The following is a 21,229-nucleotide window of genomic DNA, read 5'->3' as shown; positions in this document are numbered from 1 at the left end:
GCTTTGAATTTGAGAGATTAAACAGCATGGCATTGAGTTTTTTAGTTTAAGTAAACACTATTTTGGATCATATGTTTTGTTATAAAATAAACTCTGTATTTTTTAAAATATTACAAATAGGATCGTGAGCTCAATTTTGGACAATTTTTTTTAATATAATCAATTTGAAGACAATTATTAACACGAACAGATGCAAAAAATTTAATCAGTTTTGTCATAACACATCTAAATCGGATTATCATTAAATTTTATTTTGACAAAAAATCAGTTTAAAATCCTATATATACCATTTTGAAAATTGTCAAGTCTATTTTATCATTTAACAAAATAAAATATCTAATTTATAAATTTTTCAAAATACTTAGTCCAAAAGATATTTACCCTTTAATTTAGTAACAACCTAATTATCTAACAAGTTTATCTTTATTAAGGTTCTAAAAAGCTTTTAACACTTTACTCATGATTATCGTAGGGTTTTCATTCTCCGAGCTATATGAAAGTGAATAATTGCTATGAATTTCTCAATCTGTTGAATAGACAAAATTGCGTTTTGGTTTGTTATAATGTGTTATGTCGTTTTTGAAATGACATTGTCGTTTCACTATAATCACAATAAAATTATTTGGAATTTGAATTGAATCCACTCACTAATAAAATGGATTAAGAAAAGATAATAATAAAGTGACTCAAATTATCAATCCCACTAATACATCTAAGCCTCTTTTCATTTTCTAATTTTATTTTTGGAACGACTTTTCACATAAAAAAATCAACCAATATCAATTTTAATTTTTTATATATATTTTTTTAACAATGAATAATTTCATTGAAAAAAAAAACATAATAATGTCATACAAATAATTTCATTAGCCGTTTATTAACTTATTTTTTAAGAGTTATTAGCTCTATAGTAAACTTACAAATATATATTCATTGTAATGTTTTTTTTTTTTTAATTTTATTTTCAAAATTAATGTTGAAGATTTTTACATTGTTTAAAATTTTAAGAAACCTAACTTGATTTTCTTAATTTAAATATTTCCTAGTGCTATTAGGACAATGATATTTTTTTTTTTACTATGTAATATAAATATTTTTATTTGAATGATTTTTATTTTTATTTTTAAATTTGAAGTACTCCTATTAGGAGAAGGATTGGTTTTAGGTTAACTATATATATAGAACAAACGAGTAGTGCATTTGTAAACATTATTTCATTTCCATTTTCAATTATTTGTTGTAAAGAAGAGAATTAGCTAGTGAGAAATGAAGAGATCGAGAGAAGATGATGATCATCATCATCATCACGATAAAACCAAAAATGATACTTTGCTGCCTCTCACCAATACCACCACAAATAATAATAATACTAATAACAATAATAGTACAACTCATGATCAAAAACGCCCTAATCTTAGATCCAAAATAAAGATTCCTATAGGGACGTCGAGCTATCGTTTTCTACCAAAGAATTCCTTTGATGCAATCACGCCTACTTCTTTAACTGATACCGAAAGATTATGCTCTGAAGTATTAAACGACCGTTGTGCTTTAGTCACTTCAGGAAAAAGTGACGAGTACTATTTCAAGCATGCTGAGAAAAACAAATACGAAAAACTTATGTTAAAATGTGAAGATGAGATGTTTGAATTTGACATGTTAGTGGAGTCTGTGAAAGCAACAATCAAGAATGTGGCACAGCTCATGGAGAAGATCAACGACAACATCGACATTGCAGAAATGATTTGTATTGAAGATTACTTAACACCTCAAAATCTTAGATGTATTAAAAAGTTGTACAACGAGTTTGGAGTTGATGATATTGTCGATGCGATGAGAAGGAACCCTCTTGGTATGTTAATTCCATTTTTGGCATATTTTATTGACAAAAATATTTTATTATTCTTTGTATATTTCGGCTGGCATATATTGATATGGTTTCCATATTTGTGTAAATCAAACTTGAAAGGAAAGTTGTCTAGCTTTCCTATTTTTGGAAAAAAGGTAAAAATGGTAAGTTTGGTTACCCATTTCGTTTTTATCTAACCAGCTGTGTAAACTGATCTTGTGTTGAGTTTCCCATTTTCTTAGATCAGGTTTCTTGAAGAGAAAACCGGAGCTAGACTTTCCTTTTCTATAAAAGGAAAGTTGTAGTTACTGCCCACGATTCTGCAGGTACATAAACGGAAATTCCTGGACTGATTGAAGAATTATTTTAGGGAAGTTTCTAGTGGGTTGAGGTCTTGTTCAGACCGAATGTAAGCTGTCTATGAGATGTATATTCATTATAAATACATCTTATAGCTGCTAGGTTTTGTATCTCTTTCATACACTTAGAATTGCTTTCATATCTTAAGGAAAGAGTGTCTTTGTTTAGTACCTCTCTTGGTACCTCTCTTGTATCTTTGAATTTCATTCATATCTTTAGAAAAGAGAGTCTTTGATTTGTAGAGAAGAGTTGTTCTACTCTTACTCTGTTTATTTGTTGTTTGTATTGTCTTGAGTCTGTATTCAAGTCTACAACGAAGAAGAACATCAGTGCACCTTCGGGAGAAGGGTATTTACAAGCTTTCGGGAGATTGCTTTTGAAGTCTTGCATCGGGAGGATACAAGCACACAACCTTCGGGAGATGGTTGTATAGGCTTTCGGGAGATAGCCTTTAAGCCTTGAATCGGGAGGATTCAAGCACTCTTCAAGGTGATCGAAGGGAGTTCGAGCACTTGGAGTTTTATCAAGATTCGGTTAGTAGGTGGAATACATCAAGCTTGCGGCATACAATAAGAGGGAGTCTATTTATGCATAAGTCAATTACTTTGTATTTTTGATACCGATCTAATGAATCTTATCTCTGGGCGTGGCCCCGTGGACTAGTAACAATGCGAAAGGATTGTTGAAACCACGTACAAAAATCTTGTGTGTTTTTACTTTTATGCCTTGTTTGTTTTTAAGGGTTTCTCTGGAGTTACAGAGTTGCATTCTGTAACTACAGAAAGCTGTTTTCAGTACCAGTTTTATTATTCCGCATTTAATTAATCATTTAATTAAATAATCAAACTGGGAATATTAAAATACGGAATTTCAATTGGTATCAGAGCAAGTCACTAAATTCTTAGTGAGATCTTGAGGTTATTCCGTTTAACTTGTTTTGTGTGAGATGTCTTTGTTTGCAGAAGGAAGTTCCATCTCTAGACCTCCTCTATTGAATGAGTCGAATTATCCTTATTGGAAGGTCAGGATGAGAGCTTTCATCAAATCGCAAGATGAGAAAGCATGGAGAGCTATTCTTACAGGATGGTCTCAACCTACTAAAAATGATGAAAAAGGTAATACTCAGGTAAAATCTGAACTCAGTTGGACCACTGAAGATGAAAAACTGTCTGGTTATAATAATAAGGCTTTACATGCTATTTTTAATGGTGTTGGTGAAGGTTTTATTAAATTAATATCATCTTGTGAATCTGCAAAAGAAGCATGGGAAATCCTTCAAATTCAATTTGAAGGTACCGTCGATGTAAAGAGATCACGATTTACCATGCTTCAAACTAGATTTGATGAATTGAGAATGTCAGATACTGAAACTTTAAATGATTTCTATGAAAGATTATCTGACATCTCTAATGAGTTTTTTGCCTTGGGAGAAAAACTAGATGAATCTGTCTTGGTTCGAAAAATTGTTCGAGTTCTTCCTGACAGGGTTGATACAAAATTGCTTGCAATGGAAGAGGCGAAAGATTTTGGCAAAATGAAGGTTGAGGAACTCATGGGATCTTTAAGAACCTTTGAGTTGAATCAACAAATCAAGAAAAAGAGTAAGCAAAATCTCTCGAATGAGAAAAGCAAAGGTATTGCCTTTAATGCTTCTGAAAATATTGTTTCTGATGATGAAAATGATGATGAAATGGTTCTATTGGCAAAAAATTTCCAAAAATTCTTGAAATCTGGTGGAAATAAAAAGTTCTTTTCAAAGAACCCAAAAGGTAACATTTCTGGTAACATTCCCTCTAAACCTTTTCCATCTAACAATAAAAAAGGTATTAAATGCAGAGAATGTGAAGGTTTTGGTCACACTCAATCTGAATGTGCTAATACCTTAAAGAAAAATAAAAAGGGATTGAATGTTACTTGGAGTGATGATTCTGAGAGTAGTGAGGATGAAAAAGAAAAAGTTGTCCTAACAAGTGTTTTGTCAAGAAATTTGCAGGAAAAAGGAAAAAGCATTTGCTTGAACAATATCCTGATCAATGACAACAAGGAAGAATCCAGATCCGAATCAGATGAGTCAGAAATTGATGAGGATTCCATGATTGAATCCTACAAGGTAATGTTTGGTAAGTGGTTGGAAACTAGTGCTGAAAATCGCTCCCTGGTTAAAGATAATAAAATTTTGTGTAACAACATTAATGAGTTGGAAGATAAACTCAAATGTTGTGAATCTGAATTGTCTTTAAAAGAGTCAAAAATTATTTCTTTAACCAAGGAAATTGATAACATTAAAAAGAATGTTAAAATGTTAAATCCGAGTTCCACCATCTTTGAAAAAATTCAAAAATCTGGCCAAACCAATCATGCTGGGCTGGGTTATGTTCCAAATCAACCTGTGTCTAATACCACTAATAGTTTTGTTTCTGGAAGAACTGTTTCTACCTCACAGGTCTCTGTCTCGACAGCAAAGCACTCTGTTGTTACAGAAAAGAAGCAGCACGGTAAGTTTGATAACTTCAAAGGGAAAGGAAGACGTTTCATTCCTATTTGCCATTTTTGTGGAGTAAAAGGTCACATTCGACCTAAATGCATAACCATGCATAACATGCTTAAATCTAATTACATTGGAAATAAACATGCTTTACAAAAACAAAAATGGGTTGTCAAAAACAAATGCTTGGTAGGTTCTACTTGTTTTAAAATTGTTGCTTCTAACATGTGGTATTTTGATAGTGGTTGTTCCAAACACATGACAGGTGAAAAAGAATTTCTTGTGAACATAAGACCAATGCACTGTGGAGAAGTTACATTTGGTAACGGTCTTACTGGTAAAGTCATAGGAATGGGAACCCTCAAGTTCGAAGGGCTTCCTAAACTAAAGAATGTCATGTTGGTTGAAGGACTAAAAGCTAATCTACTTAGCATTAGTCAGATTTGTGATCAGGGTTATACTGTGAGCTTTGATAGCAATCATTGCTATGTATATAATATTCTTGATGAAATTGTGTTACAAGGGCTGCGATCTAGTGATAATTGTTATACTCTCACTACGCATGCCACTTGTCATTCTGTCATTGAAAATGTTACTGACCTATGGCATGAAAAACTTGGTCACATTCACTTTAAAAATCTGAAAAAATTATCTGTTTCAGGGATTGTTCGAGGATTACCTAAATTAGGTAAAAAGTCATTGGGAAAATGTGGTCCATGCCAGTTAGGTAAGCAACTGAAAATTTCTCACAAGAGTGTCCCAGATGTGAATTCTTCTAGAGTTCTCGAACTCTTGCACATGGACTTAATGGGTCCAATCCAGGTAGAAAGCTTAAATGGTAAAAGATATATTTTTGTTTGTGTTGATGATTTTTCTCGATTCTCATGGGTGGATTTTTTGAGAGAAAAATCTGATACTGTTGAAGCTTTCCAAACTACGTGTTTGAAATTACGAGTTGAAAAAGATTGTAACATTGGCAAAATTGTTAGGATTAGGAGTGATCATGGTAAGGAATTTGAAAATACCGTATATGATGAATTTTGTAAAGCTAACGGTATTTCTCATGAATTTTCTGCTCCTAAAACTCCTCCACAAAATGGAGTGGTTGAAAGAAAGAATCGTACTCTAACAGAAATGGCTAGAGTAATGTTGAATAGCAAGAAGCTCACAAAGCGCCTTTGGGCCGAAGCCATTAACACTGCTTGCTATACCATCAACAGAGTATTCTTGCGTCCGGGTACTCACAAAACACCATATGAAATGCGGAAAGGTAAGAAACCAAATGTAAGTCACTTTCATGTGTTCGGATGTAAGTGTTATATTTTACGAAATCGTGATTACATTGGTAAATTTGATTCTAAAAGTGATGAAGGTGTTTTCTTAGGATATTCCACAAATAGTAGGGCATATCGTGTGTATAACATGAGAACCCAAACTATGGAATCTGCTAATGTTGTTGTTGATGATCTAAATGATTTTTCTGAGTTTTCCACAGAAGAACAGATTGAAGATTTGCTTGAAAAACCTAGCTGCGAGGAAAAGGAACCCGACGAAGCTTCGAAGCGGTCGTCGAGGTTCTTGTGCGGGAATCTGTTGCTACAGAAAAACCAACAACAAAAGAATCTGAGTATCCTTTAAATTCAATCACTGATCCAATACAGAGGGAACCATCCTCCAGGGTTAAAAAGAATCATCCTTCAGATCTCATCCTTGGAAACTTGGATGAGAGCATGGTTACAAGAAGAAAATATGCCAATATAATTCAATTTTTATGTTTTATTTCTTCTTTAGAACCTAAATCTGTAAAAGAAGCTTTAATGGATGAAGATTGGTTTTTAGCTATGCAGGATGAGCTTCATCAGTTTGTTCGAAACAAAGTCTGGAAAATGATTCCAAGACCACCGTTTGTGAACATCATTGGAACCAAGTGGATCTTCAAAAATAAGAGTGATGAGTTTGGCACTATGATTCGAAACAAGGCAAGGTTGGTTGCCCAGGGATACACTCAAGTTGAGGGTGTTGACTTTGATGAAACATTTGCTCCAGTAGCTAGACTGGAATCGATCAGGTTACTTCTTTCCATAGCTTGCATTCTTGGTATTAAATTGTATCAAATGGATGTCAAATCCGCTTTTTAATGGGCTGTTAAAAGAAGAAGTGTATGTGGAACAACCTAAAGGGTTTGAGGATCCACATTTTCCTGATCATGTTTATAAGTTAAACAAAGCATTGTATGGTCTAAAACAAGCACCACGTGCTTGGTATGAGCGTCTAACTGAATTCTTGCTTTCTCATGATTACAAGAGAGGAAATGTTGATAAAACACTTTTCATTAAAAACTTTAATTCTGATGTGATTGTTGCTCAAATATATGTTGATGATATGTGTTTGGCTCTACCTCTAACTCTGAAGTGCAGGTTTTTGTTTCCCAAATGCAAAAGGAGTTCGAAATGAGTATGGTAGGTGAACTCACTTATTTTCTCGGTCTTCAAGTGAAGCAATCAGATGAGGGAACTTTTGTCACTCAAAGCAAGTATGCAAAGAATTTGGTGAAAAAGTTTGGCCTTGAGAAAGCCAAACATACCAACACTCCCATGAGCACAACTTTGAAATTAAGCAAAGATGAACAAGGAGTAAAGGTAGATCAAACTTTGTATCGAAGTATGATAGGAAGTTTGCTTTATCTTACTGCTAGTCGTCCTGACATTTGCTATAGTGTTGGTGTTTGTGCACGTTATCAGGCTAATCCCATGGAATCCCATCTTTCTGCTGTGAAAAGAATCATTCGCTATGTAAATAGCACTATTGATTTTGGGATTTGGTTTTCAAAAGACACTAATTCTAACCTTGTTTGCTTTAGTGATGCGATTGGGCGAGGTAATGCGATGATAGAAAAAGTACTAGTGGTGGATGTTTCTATCTTGGAAACAATTTGGTTTCATGGCATAGCAAGAAGCAAAACTCAATCTCTCTGTCCACAATGCGGAGGTTGAGTACATTCTTTGCGGGTAGTTGTTGTACCCAATTGTTATGGATGAAACAAATGATGGCAGATTATGGGTTTGATCTGAAAACTTTAACCATCTTTTGTGATAACACTAGTGCTATAAACATTTCTAAGAATCCTGTTCAACACTCTCGCACTAAGCACATAGACATTCGTCATCACTTTATTAGAGAGCTTGTGGAAAATAAAATTCTTGTCTTAGAATATGTTGAAACTAGCAAACAAATTGCAGATATTTTTACTAAAGCTCTTGACTCGGTCCGATTTATTTCTCTAAGGAAATCCTTAGGGGTTTGTACTGTTTAATGCTTTTATTTTTCCTTAGTCCTTGATATTTGAGTTGTCTTAGAGTTCATAATGTCTTGTCTTTGTCCTAGAAGAAAATTTCAACCTTATAAGAATTTCAGTCATTATTTTATGGCTAATGTTGTAATATTATGATGTCATACAGGTTTGTCAGGAAAATTGACCACTCCTCACAGGAATATTCAGGTTCATCAAACAATGTTATGTAAGCTACCATTTTCGAATGATGTTGTTCAAAAAAACTGTGTGTTCAAGCTCCATTGGATGAATAGAGCTACCTATCTCAATGTGTGAAAGCCATCTCTGAGTAAGTTGGAACTATGTAATTAGGAGTTATGTAGAAGATACGCTACCATTGAAAAGGGCTACCATTGAGGTTGTGTGACAGCGTCTCCTATGGGTACAATTTATCAGAAAAAGTCTTTTTGACAAATTGGGCAATGTTCCACAACACACTTTCACACACTAATGCTTGACACAGTTTGTGGTAAAATTTGTTTATTCTCGAAAATAGTGTTATAAAGCTATTACATACTGTTTGATGTGCTTTAATATTCTTGGTGATGGAGTCAATTTTTCCTGTGAACCGGTATGACCTCATTCTATTACTTCATTAGTTTGATAAAATAATTTCTGATTATTCTTATGAGTTTGATTTTTTCATCAGGGACAAAGACAAATGGACATTGTGAATTCTAGTTGCAAAAATATCAAGGTTATTTAATTTTTCTGTCTTTTAATCAAAAAAAAAATAAAAAAAAATAAAACTAAATAAATAATAAAAAAAAAGGGGTTCGTGATCGAGTTGTCAAGTGAGCTTTGTTAAAAATTCTTTGTTATTTTTTGTTATGTTTCATTATGTTCTTAGACACAATTTTTGCTCTTAAGTGGTGATTAGTGTTTTTTGTGTCTTGGTGTGTTCTCTTGTTCATTATTTGCATTTTTTCTTTGGGGGGCATCTTTTGAAAAAATAAAAGAAAAAGGGGGGCATATTTTTTCGAATTCATTTTCGAATCCTTGTATATATTTTTTCTTTTATTTTTTATTTCTTGGAAACATGTTTTAATTGTATTTATTTAGAATGTTTCCTTTATTTGTGGAGATTTGGTCTTTTTGGTGTTTATAGGAAACTTGTACTTAAATAATTAATTTTATTTTTGGTTTCCTTTTTGGTGGCTATTTCGGATTTGGTGGGGTTTTTATTTCTTGGATTTTGTGGGAATATATGGTTTCCTTTTTTCATTTAAGGAAACATTGACCACATTTGAAAAACCTTTCTTTGGTTTCCTTTTTTCTTTCCACACGTGGGTCAAAGGTAAGGAAGTTACCTTCCTTTTCAGTTTTTTTAATTTGGGCATTTAAAATTGAAAGTTATATATTCTCAACTTCCCATAATCCCACGATCACCACTCTCTCTTCTCTTTTTATTTTTTTTCTCTCAAAGGTCTAACATTGTTCAAAGTGTAAGAGGGTTTGTGTTCTAGGGTTTCAAAGAAAAAATGGCCAAAACTAAGAATGCCCAACCATCCAAGAAGCCCACTCGTGGATCTGCGTCTGCTTCACCGGTGTCTCCGCCTGCGCAGCCTGCTCCAGCAACCGGAGCTTCTGGTTCGTCTTCTGCTCCGACGAAGTCTGCCAAGAAATCGAAGACCCAAGCTCGAAAATCAGTGGCAAAATTCTCATCTCCTCTTGTTGGTGCCTCTCCTATTGCTTCTCCAACACCTGGGTTGGGTGATCATGATGAATCCCATTCATCCGATCACACATTGTCAAAGTCCTCTTCTTCGAATGGTGCTCCTAATGTCGACCAAGCTTTGGTGACTTTGCCCACGGTGAGTTCTCGAACAAGGTCCAAGGTTTCCACTCCTTCTAAGCCTGAAGTGGTTAAACCTAAAATTGCATCCAAAGGGAAAAAGGTGGTTTCTTCATCTTCAAAGACCAAAAATCTCAAGGAGAATCCCCCTTCGGTCTCTTCCTCGGATTCTGAACCAGAAGAAAGTGAGGAGGATCATGATTCGGCAAGGGGCTTGTCCGACTCAAGTGAAGAATTTGTGCCCAAAGATCTTCCTGTTGTTGATGATTACGGATCCGAGAGTGAAGAACCGAAGCGGCATGTCACTACAGAATCTGCTCCAGTGCCTCCTGCTGTTCCAAAGAAGGACAAAGGAAAAAGGCCCATTGTCTCTAATCCTGTTCTTCCACAGAAAAGAAAGAGGCCCTCTGGTATTTCTCTTGATAACTTCAAGCCTCACTCTCATTATTTTTGTTATAATGATCATGCTAGAGATATGAAATTCTATGAGAATAGGAATTTTACTGTGGAGAAAAATTTTAATGTTATTGCTCATAAGCCTTTTGGAGTGTATAACATGTTGAAAGAAAGACAATGGGTAGATACCTTGATCGGTTTTGATGGGTATGTGGATAGAATTGTGAAGGAATTTTATGCTAACATCACTGATGAGTTTCTCGATGAGGACTCTTTCATGTTTGGCAAAGTTTTTGTCGAGAGGACAACGGTATTCCTTCCTGTGAAGGATGTTGCGAGGCTCTCAATTTGCCTATGGGAATTGAGCCAGGCGATGTAGAGTTTGATCGTCAAAAGGTGTTTGGTTATCTCTCTGGTGATAATGAAATTGAACTCTCCGACACCATGCATATGTCTCAACTCACCTATCAACATGCTGCTCTCATGAGGTTTGCCCTATCCAATTGGTTTCCTTGCTCCAATCCGGTAAATGTTTCAAATGAACTTGCTTTCTTTTTATATAAAGTTTCAATTGGTGCTAAAATTGATTTGGCTGACATGATTTGGGAGCAAATTGTCTCTCTTCGAAAGGGTAAGAAACCTAGGCTCAATCTCATTTTTCCTCACTTAATCTATAAAATTTTATTTGATCAAGAGGAATTGATTCTTGAGAATGAATCAATTGAGATGCACTATTTGTTGGAACCACTTTTAAAATTCTGAGAAGCCTCCTCAAGGAAAAGTTTGCTCAAAGAAAGGCTCGGTCTGCTTCCCCTGGTCTTACAAATGATCCTGCTGTTGGATCTGCTTCCACTTCTGCTCCTACAGAAATGGCAGAATTCAACTTGCGTTTGGGAAGAATGGAGACAAGTCAGGCCTTGCTTCTTAGGAAGATGGACAGCATCATGAAATACTTCCGACCCAATGATGATGAATAAGTGGTTCAATCTTTTATCTTTTGCTTTTTAATGTTTATTTGACTTTATGACTTTGTTCTTGTTTGTTTTTGTTATCTTTGGCTCCTTGATAGACAAAAAGGGGGAGTAGTCATATTTTTTTTTGGATTCATTGAACTCTTTGTTACAACTCTGGACCCTTGGTTTTAGGGGGAGTTGCTTGTTTGTGGTTTAACACTTTTCCGTTTAAAAAGTTGTTTGTGGTTTAACACTTTTCCATTTAAAAAGTTGTGTTCTTCGGTTTGCAAGCTTTTCCGTCCAAAAAAAGTTCTATGTTTTATGTGTTAGAGAGCTTTCATGCAGGGGGAGTATTTTCTATACTCTTGTATCTTTAAAAAGCTATTTGCTTTGGTTTCTAACACTTGATGCAGGTTTTCTCATAATAAAATGTTTTGTCAATCAAAGTGCCAAAGGGGGAGATTGTTAATTCCATTTTTGGCATATTTTATTGACAAAAATATTTTATTATTCTTTGTATATTTCGGCTGGCATATATTGATATGGTTTCCATATTTGTGTAAATCAAACTTGAAAGGAAAGTTGTCTAGCTTTCCTATTTTTGGAAAAAAGGTAAAAATGGTAAGCTTGGTTACCCATTTCGTTTTTATCTAACCAGCTGTGTAAACTGATCTTGTGTTGAGTTTCCCATTTTCTTATATCAGGTTTCTTGAAGAGAAAACCGGAGCTAGACTTTCCTTTTCTATAAAAGGAAAGTTGTAGTTACTGCCCACGATTCTGCAGGTACATAAACGGAAATTCCTGGACTGATTGAAGAATTATTTTAGGGAAGTTTCTAGTGGGTTGAGGTCTTGTTCAGACCGAATGTAAGCTGTCTATGAGATGTATATTCATTATAAATACATCTTATAGCTGCTAGGTTTTGTATCTCTTTCATACACTTAGAATTGCTTTCATATCTTAAGGAAAGAGTGTCTTTGTTTAGTACCTCTCTTGGTACCTCTCTTGTATCTTTGAATTTCATTCATATCTTTAGAAAAGAGAGTCTTTGATTTGTAGAGAAGAGTTGTTCTACTCTTACTCTGTTTATTTGTTGTTTGTATTGTCTTGAGTCTGTATTCAAGTCTACAACGAAGAAGAACATCAGTGCACCTTCGGGAGAAGGGTATTTACAAGCTTTCGGGAGATTGCTTTTGAAGTCTTGCATCGGGAGGATACAAGCACACAACCTTCGGGAGATGGTTGTATAGGCTTTCGGGAGATAGCCTTTAAGCCTTGAATCGGGAGGATTCAAGCACTCTTCAAGGTGATCGAAGGGAGTTCGAGCACTTGGAGTTTTATCAAGATTCGGTTAGTAGGTGGAATACATCAAGCTTGCGGCATACAATAAGAGGGAGTCTATTTATGCATAAGTCAATTACTTTGTATTTTTGATACCGATCTAATGAATCTTATCTCTGGGCGTGGCCCCGTGGACTAGTAACAATCTGAAAGGATTGTTGAAACCACGTACAAAAATCTTGTGTGTTTTTACTTTTATGCCTTTGTTTGTTTTTACGGGTTTCTACGGAGGTTACGGAAGTTGCATTCTGTAACTACAGAAAACTGTTTTCAGTACCAGTTTTATTATTCCGCATTTAATTAATCATTTAATTAAATAATCAAACTGGGAATATTAAAATACGGAATTTCATGGTACGTCACCTTTTATATTAAGAGAATTGAAACAAGAATATGAAAAGTTAACGAGACGTCGTTGTGATAAAAATAAAGATTGGGCAGATGTGTACAAAAAGAACTATCGCAAGTCACTTGGCAGACCACTCAACAGAAACTGTCAAAACATTAAGAACTCATCTTAATTAATAAAAGTAGGTTGTTTTGAAATTAATTTATTATGTATGTAGCATACTGTTCAATATTTGGTTTAATAAATAAATATTTTATTTTTTATTCTGTTTTTTTATTAATATTGGTCTTAATGAATGTGGGTAGGTGATGTGATTTTGATGAAAATGAGAATAATAAGGTTCATTGATTAATGAGTTTGTTACATCATAATTAACTAACTAACATTCTATATGTTAAGAGAAGCAATCTGATTCTGTATGGAAACAAAATTTTCAAAATAGAATTTTCAAACAAACACCTTTATAGTGTTCATAAACAATTGTGTCAATCAAATAGATGTTTAAGAGCAATTACATCAATCAAAAAAAAAAAAAAAACTCAAAATGATTGAGAAGTTTTTCTTTTTCATAATTAAACCAAATGAGAAAACAATAAGCACAAGAAATGAGGGTTTTATGAATAGATGTTTCCAAGCTTTCAAAACAGAAATAAACGGCCTCTGATGAATGAAATGTGATAATAATAATGAGTCTGACCTGATGATTTTATAGGTAACATACACTTTGAACTATATAAATATAATTAGTGGAAATTACAAAAAGAGAATAAAGTGTTGGTTGATTAAAAATGGACAAGTATAAATGTCTTCTACTAAGATATACATATTATTACAGAATAGAATATGGTAGAGTTTTGCTATAGTGTACCTGGTTACTAGACCTATACTATTAGACCTAAAAAGAATAATATTAATTAAAATAATAATTTAAAGTTAAATTGATCATTTGTGAATCTTAACCACGAAGAATATCAAAATATTAATTATATAGACTTTAAGTATTTTGAAAATATTTACATTCTTGAGATGTTGGATATTGTTGGAGAGCTTTTTTCTACATAATTATTTTTTGCTTATTTTAAAAATGGTCGCGTATAATACAATAGGATCATTATAGAACTTTAATAAGTTTTTTTTTTAAAAAAAAAAATTATAGTGTTTAATTGATTTAATAAATATTATATTTTATTAAACTATTTTAAGATTTTAAATTTTTACTAATAGTTTTGAATTGATATAATTCTTACTAATTATTTAATAAATTAATTATTAGATTATTAATGTAAATAATATAAAATGCAAGATCTTTTAAGTAAAATATGTTTATTTGGTAAAATATTTGATGTGATATTTAAGTGGCATTTAGTAACACTTTTATTTTTAAATTTTTTAATCACAAAAATAAAAGTAAAATTTTTATTATTAAATTTTTATTTTTGAAAAATAAAATGTGTTCTTGTTACGAAAAATATGAATAACTACGCAAGTGCATATAATCAAGTAGTTCTCACATAGGTGAGGTCGAAAATTAAACTTGTAATAATTTTTAACTTTACAAATAACTAAAAGATACATGCTCCGGGATCCCGTAAATATTTTTACAAAATATTACAAGTCTCTTTTACGTGTCGACCTAAGCGACAAAATCAGGATTACAAAATACATCACAGGTAGACCCCAACTCGCTTGGTCTAGTGTGGTTCGAACATGTACAAGCATTGCCAAGCCCTCGCGCTCATGGCTGATCAGTAACAGATTTACCCTTTCCTACAAAGTAGAGAATTCGTGAGCCAAGTCCAGCAAGACAGTATAAATATCATTAATCACAATTATATATTTCACATACATTATAATCATGCCATTGCACTAATTGTCTATTTAGCATAGACATGCGTGTTACACTCACACACCTATATATGTCTATGTGGCATAGACTTACGTGTTACGCTAACACGTGTAATTACAATAAGGCCTTAGAATGGTTCATCTCAGTTCTAATTACCGAGTCTAACTAAATTATGCCTTAAACGCGTAATTCTTAATTTCAATATAAATAGCATGGCATAGCATTTAAACCTTAACAATTACTAGGGTAATAATCCTAGACCACAAAACCGCTCACTTAGGGTAATAACTGTAATCCCGGCTTCTAATGAATCCCAAATATAATATTCAACATAAGTGCTACCACGCATAACTCTACATGCTAATTATTGTCTTAGTTGATGTCCCGCAAATGTGGAGATTCTAAATCCCCAAGTGTTCCTGAGAAAGCGTCGATAGTCCTAGTCACACATTTCCTGGATTTCACAAATAGGTTTAATCCAAAATTTCACTTTCACTAATCACATAATTTGCATTACATTTACAGGTTAACATATAGAGTTTGAAACAAGCTTTCTAGCGATATAAAGAACATCCAAAACGGAGTCCTGAGTCAAAAGTTATAGCCAAAACAAAATTCAGTCTTCCCCGATACAGTCCAACCGGAATTCCAGTTGGAACAGCCCTAAACCAACCAAAATTCCAGTTGTCTGGGCAAAAACAACACGAAAAATAATCTCAACGTTTAAGCCTCCATAACCTACTCAAATCTTCCCCAATCACCACCAAACTTTTCCAGAGCATCATCATATAACATATTAAACATATTTTATAGCTTAAACACAATAATTGCACCAAGAATCAAAAAGTGTCATTGTTGAGCAAGCTTTGAGTACTTGAACTCAAACTTGCTCAACCACACAATTAAACAATAAGCTCAATTAGGTCTAAATCTTCAATAGAACATAACCCAATTTCACAATCTAAACACAAAGTAATATCTACTAACTCTAAACACAACTATGACTACAACACCATAATCAACTCTAATCTCACAAGCATGCAATTTCAAGAACATAATCCATGGCTTCACATATATTTTCACTATAAAATTACAGCTATAAAATTCAAGGTAAAAGTGGTAGAAACACTACCTTAAGCTCTTCCAAAGTCCAAGCACAAAATTTCACAAATCGAAGCTTGAATCAAACCAAAATAATTACCTTTTGTTACAAATAACACAAATGTCAAAATGACAATAATGCCCCTAGGGCCATATAACATACATACAAGCATTCAAGGGCAATAGTCATTATTCACATATCACATTACTCAAATAACTTTTAGAATATTCATATATCAATAAAATGCCAATATAAAATCCCAAAAATGTATTTCGGCCCCGAACCCAGTTCGGCCCAAAATTCACAATTGTGACTATACTGCGCCGACCTGTCAGAAAATACCTGAAAAAGGACAAGACAAGTATACTATATAATAATATATTCCATAAGCATGTCATCACATTAAAATTACAGTTTTACCCTTCTTGGTTCAAAATTACAAAAATGTCCCTGGCTCACAACGGGGTCTTAGCATGTCATTTATCGAATTAATCCACACATAATAAATTATATAATAATATAATTCCATATAAATACACATTTAACTAGTTAGGATTCGCTAATCCGTTTTCTTAATCTTAGGATATTACAATTATCCCCTCCTTATAGAAACTTCGTCTTGAAATTTACCTAAACAACTCCGGATATTTCTTCTGCATATACGTCTCGAGTTCCCAGGTTGCCTCTCCCACTTTACTGTTCTTCCATAATACCTTTATCAGTGCAATTGTCTTGTTTCTCACGACCTTTTCTCTTCTATCAAGTACTTGAACCAGTTGTTCCTCGTATGATAGATCTGGTTGAAGTTCCAATGCTTCATAACTCAGAATATGGGACGGGTGTAAGACATACTTCTGAAGCATCCAAACGTGGAACACATCATGCACTACTGCCAGCATTGGGGGGCATAGCCAACGTGCACGCTACTTTGCCCTATCCTTTCAAGGATCTCGAAAGGTCTATTGAACCTCGCGCTAAGCTTTCCTTTCTTATCAAAGCGCTTAATGCCTTTCATAGACGATACTCGGAGAAATACCATATCTCTGATCTGAAAATCAATGTTCTGACGCTTTGGATCAGCATAAATCTGCTGTCTGCTTTGAGCCACGAGCATTCGCGCTCTAATTTTATCAACTGTCTCACTTGTTCTCAAAACAGCTTTAGGACCTAGGAACTTTCTTTCACCCACTTCATCCCAGTGAATAGGTGACCTGTATTTTCTTCCATATAAAAGTTCATAAGGAGCCATCCTGATTGTTGCTTGATAGCTGTTGTTGTACGAGAACTCGATCAGGGGAAGGTACTTTACTTATGATCCTTCAAAATCTAACACACATGCCCGAAGCATATCATCTAAAATCTGAATGGTCCTCTCGGACTGTCCATCCGTTTGAGGATGACATGTCGTACTGAATTTCAACTGAGTACCCATGGCTCGATGTAAACTCTCCCAGAATCTTGATGTGAATTTACGATCCCTATCAGAAACAATGGACTTTTGGACACCATGGAGACGAACAATTTCTCTAACATAAAATTCAGCATATTGATCAATGGAGAAGTTCGTCCGAACAGGTAAAAAGTGCGCTCATTTTGTAAACCTGTCAATTATGACCCACACAGAGTCATACTGTCCCGTGGTCCTAAGCAATCCAACCACGAAGTCCATGGAAATGTCTTCCCATTTCCACTCTGGAAGATTCAGTGGCTGTAGCAACCCTGCAGGCCTCTGGTGTTCAGCTTTCACTTGTTGACAAGTTAAACATCTTGCAACATATTAACTAGCAATATCATTCTTCATGCTTGGCCACCAGAACATGGTCTTGAGGTCTTGGTACATCTTCGTTGTTCCCGGGTGAACTGAGTAAGGAGTCGTATAAGACTCGTTTAAGATTTTTCTTTTAATATTATCATCCATAGGCACACAAACACGATTCATAAATCATAGCATTCCCGTGTCATCCACTGTAAAGTTACTAGTCTTTCTAGCCGAAACCCTATCTCGAGATTTCACTAACTCTGGATCTTGAAATTGTGCTTCTTTGATACGATCCAAAAGAGTAGACTGTAGGGTAATATTAGCCAATTTCCCTACAACGAACTCAATTTTAGCTCAGGTCATTTCATCTGGTAGTTGCTGGGAGATCTGCTTCACTATATTTATTTGACTCTGGCCTTTTCTACTTAGGGCATCAGCCACAACATTGGCCTTCCCAGGATGATAAAGAATCTCACAGTCATAATCCTTTACCAATTCAAGCCAATGCCTTTGTCTCGTGTTCAAGTCTTTCTGGATGAAAAAGTAATTCAGACTCTTATGGTCAGTGTAAATCTCACATTTCTCGCCATATAAGTAATGCCGCCAAATCTTTAGTGCAAATACTACTACTGGGAGTACCATTGTGCTCGCTTGCGGCTGGCTAACTCTTTGATAGGTGTGGATCGAAAGCCCGGTAGGGGGAATATTGTGGACATTGTCCAACATTAAATAAATGGTAAAGTATTAAGCCATATATAAGAACATGGGCTACTCCACTCATCACCAATTGGTTTACCAATTAGTTTTGAGATGGAACCCCATGATTCTCAACATGGTATCAGAGTCATATCCCTTGCGGATATGGTTCAAGATTGGTGAGCAAAAAAAAAATAGTCACCATCTTGAGGGAGAATATTGTGGAAATTGTCCCACATTGAATAAATAGTAAAGTATTGAGCCACGCATATATAAGAACATGGGCTACTCCACTCATCACCAATTGGTTTTGAGATGGAACCCCATGATTCTCAACAATGAGAAGACGTCTATATTAGATGATGAGGAATGAAAAAGTTCAAGATAGAAAAGTCATTATCTATATTAAATGATGGATATGCATATTAATCTTCATGAGCATATTTGATAGGTAACGGATCCTCTTCGAGACAAGACAAATTTTTGAAATAGACTCTTGGAGATAGTGTCAATCTCCCAATTGAACTATAAAGCTCTAATTTCTCATTCTCTATCCAATAATAGTTACACAATTACATATTTATAGGCTTTCACACTATTTACAAATTACTAATAAGCCCCTATATAATTATTTTCATAACACTTTCCCACCCTTTCAAAATCACCTTGTCCTCCAAGGTGGTAAAAATAAAATACAAAAACAAACCAAATAATAAAAGAGAAAATTACACTTAATATGGTATTTTGAAACTTTATTTGAAAATATGGCAATTTTATATTTGTCTGCTTTTTATTTTTATGGACTTAAGCATTTCTTTTATCATTTTATGCTATTTATTTTGTCATATTTTTGTTATTATTAATTAAATGTCATATTTTATTTTTTCTCACTCATCCAACCCTAACTTTTAAGATTGTGACTTGTCATTTCAAAAGTATGATATATTTTAAACCATAGTTTTATATTACAAAAATATGATATATTTTAAACCATAAAAATGTAAATATTTGTAAAAGTCCATAACAAATTGAATTTTAAAAAATATGTCACAAAAAACTAAACTCTTTAAGTTTTCCATAATTTGTATAGTTTTCATTTATTTTTATTTTACTTTTGGAACAACTTCATTTTCACATAAAAATTACCAAAAATATCAATTTTTGTTTTTTAAAAATGTGTGACACATAGAGCTTCAAGTTATATTTCACATACACTACAAAAAAAATGTTATTTTTGGTGACAATTTTTTGGTCACAGCATAATTTTTTTTGTGACTAAATGTGATTTTTGGTCACAATAAAATGTTACTTGCGACTAAAATATAGTATTTAGATACAAGTTGTTTCTAATTTAATTTTAGTCACAACAAGTATTATGACTAATTAATTAACAAAACATACAATTATGCTTTAGAGTTGGATTAAAATATTTGTTGGATGGGAGAAATTACCACTCTTATTTTCTTTGTTATTGTTATTGTAAATGATTATTTATTTCTAATATAATAGAGAAAATCTTCTTAAAAAAAAGGTTATATTTCACACAAAAATCAACAAAATATCGATTAGTATATTTATTTCTTTTTTAAGATCTTTTTGTTTTTTTGAAATTGAATGATGTAAAATTTGGGTTAAATGTGTAATCAGATATTTTTTTGAATATTTATAGTAAAAATTAAAGTCTTAAAATCGAAACAGTATAAGTTAATTAATTCATAAAAAAAAATTCTACAAAAAGAACTATCGCAAGTCACTTGGCAGACCACTCAACAAAAACTGTCAAGACATTAAAAACTCATCTTAATTAATAAAAGTAGCTTGTTCTGAAATTAATTTATTATGTATGTAGCATACTGTTCAATATTTGGTTTAATAAATAAAGTATTTTACTTTTTATTCTGTTTTTTTTTATTATTAATATTGGTCTTAATGAATATTGAAGGTGATGTAATTTTGATGAAAATGAGAATAAAGAGGTTAATTGATTAATAAATTTGTTACATCATAATTAACTAACTAACATTCTATATGTTAAGAGAAGCAATCTTTTTTTTTTTTTTTTTTTGACGCGTAAGAGAAGCAATCTTACTCTGTATAGAAACAAAATTTTCAAAATGAAACTTTTCAAACAAACACCTTAATAGTGCTCATAAACAATTGCATCAATCAAATAGATGTTTAAGAGCAATTACATCAATCAAAAATTAAAAAAAAAAAAAAAACTCAAAATGACTGGGAAGTTTTTCTTTTTCGTAATTAAACCATATGAGAAAAGAATTTAAGCACAAAAAAATTAGGTTTTTATAAATAGATGTTTTCAAACTTTCGAAACAGAAATAAACGGCCTCTGATGAATGAAATATTAAGCTGTGATAATAATAATGAATCTGAACTGATGATTTTATAGGTGACATACACTAGTTTGAACTATATAAATATAATTAGTGGGAATTACAGAAAGAGAATAAAGTGTTTGGTTGATTAAAAATGGACAAGTATAAATGTCTTCTACTAAGATATACATATTATTACAGAATAAAAGAATATATAGTGGAGTTTTGTTATAGTGTACCTGGTTACTACCCTTATGTCATTAGACCTAAAAAGAATGATATTAATTAAAATAATAATTTAAAGTAGGATTGTATAAAAATTTTCGTAAACCGCCCAACCCGAATAACCCGCCCAAACCAAACCGACAAAATCAATAAAAAATACAAACCGACATAACTCGAAAAAATTCTAAACAGCTCAATCAGTTAATTGGGCGGGTTGAAAATTGACCCAAACCGCCCAACCCGATTTAACCCGATTTTTACTTTTTTTATTTTATATATATTATATAATATATAAATATAATAATATATAATATATATTAAAAAAAATTCCCAAATCCTAAAATTCTTTCTCAACCTCTCAAAAAAATTCTTTCTCACATATATTGTGTATTTATGTGGTTAATTTTTA

Source organism: Cannabis sativa, chromosome 2 (assembly GCF_029168945.1).
Source record: "Cannabis sativa cultivar Pink pepper isolate KNU-18-1 chromosome 2, ASM2916894v1, whole genome shotgun sequence".
NCBI classification, from domain to species: domain Eukaryota; kingdom Viridiplantae; phylum Streptophyta; class Magnoliopsida; order Rosales; family Cannabaceae; genus Cannabis; species Cannabis sativa.
This window is presented reverse-complemented; position numbering follows the sequence as displayed.